At 36.5% G+C, this 4,304-nt stretch overlaps 1 non-coding gene across 1 annotated transcript; it reads right to left on the reverse strand.

Moving 5' to 3' along the window:
- Positions 1-3,646: 3,646 nt before the first annotated feature.
- Positions 3,647-3,753, reverse strand: LOC127077751 (small nucleolar RNA R71). Its single transcript, XR_007787527.1, has one exon. It is a non-coding gene; the product is annotated as a small nucleolar RNA R71 (small nucleolar RNA).
- Positions 3,754-4,304: the final 551 nt, after the last annotated feature.

The raw sequence follows: 4,304 nt of genomic DNA on the forward strand, positions 1-4,304 counted from the left end.
GTCTGGCCCAGGGCCCCTATCCCCTTCACAACTAAAAATCACTGATTTAATCTCTTCCCTAGAGAACATTTCCTACAATACTTCCTTATCCTCAACAAATAACATTTTGAAATTAATGCTTTCCATACCAGGCCTAGGAATGGCATGATCCTTAAATTTGTAATAAATGATTGTTTGATTGCCCCTTTAACTTCAAGAACACCTTCCACTACTCATGCTTCTGTTTGAATTGAGACAAAATGTTTCCTCCTAGCTCGAGCTTTCAACAAAGCATGAAAGTATCTAGTATTCAAGTCACCTTCCTGAACCCACCTTTGTCTTGGCTTTTGTTTTACACACTTTCTTTCAAATGAAACTTATTCCAGATGTCGTCAATCATAACGTTTCTCTTAACTTGAATTTCCTCTTCCATTTGACTTCTCAAAAATAACAATTCATTCTCCAAACCATTTAATTATTCCACCCTCCTTAATATTTAGATCCAACCAACCAAAAACTGATTTATTCCACCACTTCAGTATTTCTTTTAAGTGCTTATGAGATGACCCAGATTTTCCAGCAGCTTGTGCTTATGACATCACTTTAGAATTTTCCTGAAGGTGTGTGAGTGCAACTTTTTGTTTAATGTGTTTTGTATGATGTCAAACCTCATATGCTTTAGCATTTATGTACATTGGTCGGTATCATCTTATTCTAGTTATGCATTTTAGGATTTTTAGCATTAGGAAGCATTTCAACATGTTTGGAAATGGTTTGGAAAGGATTCATGCATCAAGAAAATATTGTATGCATCAAAATTTTCATTTTTGTGTGGAAAACTGCCTACAGGTCGACAGAAACGTATATAGGTCGCCTATAGAAGAATTTTTTCAGCTACAGGTCGACACATATCATGCATAGGTCGGCTCATGAGTTGCAATATTGAAGCTTGTAGGTTCTGTCCCAAGTGTCGTCTCTACAGGTCGGCACATAACATGTATAGGTCGACACATGACTTGTATATGTTTACCTATAGATCAAAAATCTTGAAATATTACATTTCTTTCTATTCCTTTTGCATTCCTTTTTCTTCTGATTTTGTTTACATATCTATACTTGATAAATGCATCATTTACTAGTAAGGTTTCTAGTGAGTAAAACCTGTACGAAATCGGGATCTCATAGCATTCTCATCATCTTCAATCTCCCTTCTATGCATACACATAATCAAACTACACATAATCATTTTTTTATTAGTGATAACATGAAACTATATCACATTTTTAGACTTGATTTAATTAAATTATATCGTTATTTGATTCAATTTATTTTATAATATTCGATATTACACGGTATTTTCCTATTATTTATTTCAGGTATCATTATTTAAAGCACGTGTGAAAAAGAAAGAAGACGGGTGCAAAAAGAGGATTTTCTAGGAAAAGCACAAGCTGAAGCACCAAAGCCCAGCCCACGTTTGGAACAAAGGAAATGGCTGTCATGACCGCCACGAGCACATGCCGAGCGCCACGTCCTAAAACCCTGTGTTACGACCGTAACACATAGTGTGACGGACGTCACACATTCCACTCCTATATTTTGGCCTTTACGTGCGTAACGGAGTGGACGTTTTCCCCTAAATTTTCTCATGCACGCTTTGAACCACACGGAAGACCCATAGACCCATTCTAGGAAACCGTTATTTTGGGAGGTTAATATAAATAAACCTCACAAAAGCCAATGGAAGCTCTCTCTGCTCCGTACAATTTTTCCAGCATTATTTTTTCCAGCTCTCTAAATTTCCAAGCAATTTATTTCCTTTTCTTTTCTAGTTTAATTTCCGAAGCATACAGTTTATTTTCTCACGATAGTTTCTACACCGGAAATTATTGTGTAATTTTACTGGATCTAACCTTACGTTAGATCATAGTATTTTATTTCCTTGTTTTTACTTTCCTATCCGATTAAGAATTGTGAAGAACAAATCCAACCGACTTGTGGTGGAGTGTTCGAGCATCGAAGCTAGGAGATAAAATCCAGAATTCTAGTATTTTTCCAGGTTCATTAATTAATTAATTTATCGTTTTAATTTACATATGCTTTGTTCCGCTGTTTATATATATTGTTTGTTTGATATGGCCGTATTTATGCATGATTATTGTTTGTGCATGTTTATCATGTCTGGCTAATTAATTTAGATATCGGTATGTAAAGTAAGCGGAATAAAGGAATTCAAATTAAGTTGGTTTTAAATTTATTTAAAAAATATAGTCACTCTTTTTCTGGTCTCAATTTACAGAGTTAATACCAAGGTTTTTGTACGAGAGTAAAAGACATAAAGAAGTTAAAATCAATAGAACGACGGTTTGAGTTTTTAACTGGACAGTGTAAATTGAACATTAACTATAAATCAGGGCGAAAGCAATTTTTAAGATTAATTAAATTCTAATCATTTTCAAAAATTATTTTTAAAAGTTAAATGTAAGGACGAGAGTTAAGCATATAAGTTTAATCATACAGTCTAAGTCAACAGAGCGAGAGTTTGAGACGAGGGTGTTTAAACGGTTAGTATTTTCTCAAAAGGAGTTTCTATAGATTCTATTATTTTCAAAAAGTGATTTTAGATTTTACGAACTAGTGAGAGCGTATGTTAGAATATAAAGTCATAGTCTAATTCAATAGAGAGAGAGTTTGAGGAAAAGACTTTTAATTAATAGTGTCTACTGGAAAGACTTATTTTAATTAAGAAAAAGACCAACGAAGATTTGATTCCCCAATTACGATGAACTATATACTGATATTCATATTATTTGATATTTTATCTAGATCCAAATTTAGTTTTACTTTTCCCCCTAATCATTAAAGTATCATCCGCCTTAGCTTTATGCAGTAACCCTAGAAAAACGGTAGATCGATTCATTAAGTCCCTGTGGGATCGATATCTTTTAAAACTACGCGATTAGACTGTGCACTTGCAGTTAGTACCCCGATAGACTCATAAAGTCGCGATCAAGTTTTTGGCGCCGTTGCCGAGGACTTTTATTTAGTCGATATCGTAACTCTCATGTTACGCTGTAGAGACTAAGGCAATTTTTATTTTTTCCCTTTTTTTTCGTTGATTTGTATGCCACACACTCTCTCACAAGGTGAGTCGTACTACTTACGAATCAACGACGTTGAACGATATCTCCGATTATTACGACGAATTCGGGAGTATCGCGCTAGAAACAATCTTCCTCCAATCGAAATTCCTGATCTCAAAAATCTCCTTCCTTTAACGATACCAGCGATGGCCGAACCAGCTCATGCTCTTCGAGATTACGCTGCTCCATCGCAGGATGAGCCGCATTCGAGTATTGCTCCACCCGCAATCGAAGCGAACAACTTCGAACTTAAACTTTCGTTGTTGCAGGCAGTGCAACAGAATCAATTTTTTGGAAATCCTACCGAGGATCCAAACCTTCATTTATCCGTATTTGTCCAATACGCTGACAATGTTAAAGCTAATGGTGTCACTTCAGAGGCAATTCGACTTCGTCTCTTTCCTTTCTCGTTAAGAGATAAAGCTAGAAGATGGCTTCAGTCTCTTCCTTCCAACTCAGTCACCACATGGAATGAGTTGAAGAAAGTCTTTCTTGCCTGATATTTTCCTCCAAGCAAAATAGCTATGTTGAGAGCCCAGATAAATGGATTTAAGCAAAAAGATAACGAATCTCTTTTCGAAGCATGGGAAAGATACAAGGACATGATGAGACTTTGCCCACACCATGGTTTAGAGGACTGGTTAGTAATTCACACCTTCTACAATGGTCTCTTGTACAACACAAGGTTAACAATAGACGCCGCTGCCGATGGTGCGCTTATGGATAAACCTTACACCGACGCTTATCAACTTATCGAGAGCATGGCCCAAAATCATTATCAGTGGGGAAGCGACCGAACAATGGTAGAAAAACCTCAAACGAAAGGTGGCATGTACGAGATAAGTAGCCTTGATCATGTTAATGCAAAAGTGGATGCTCTTGCCCAGAAAATTGAAAGTTTAAACGTATCACCTCCAGCCACCGTGGTTGCCGTAACTCAAAATTGCGAAGTCTGTGGAATTCAAGGTCACACTCCTACAGATTGTCAACTCCTAACAGGAATTCAAACAGATCAGGTGAACTATGTTCAAGGAAATCCTTACTCGCATACCTATAACTCAAACTGGAAGAACCATCCTAATTTTTCATATAAAAGTAACAACACTTTATACGCACCAGGTCAAGCTCCCAGTCAAGTTCCAGTTGTACCACCTGGATATCAAAAGCCAACCCCATCTACAC

This window comes from Lathyrus oleraceus, chromosome 4, assembly GCF_024323335.1.
Source record: "Lathyrus oleraceus cultivar Zhongwan6 chromosome 4, CAAS_Psat_ZW6_1.0, whole genome shotgun sequence".
NCBI lineage: Eukaryota > Viridiplantae > Streptophyta > Magnoliopsida > Fabales > Fabaceae > Lathyrus > Lathyrus oleraceus.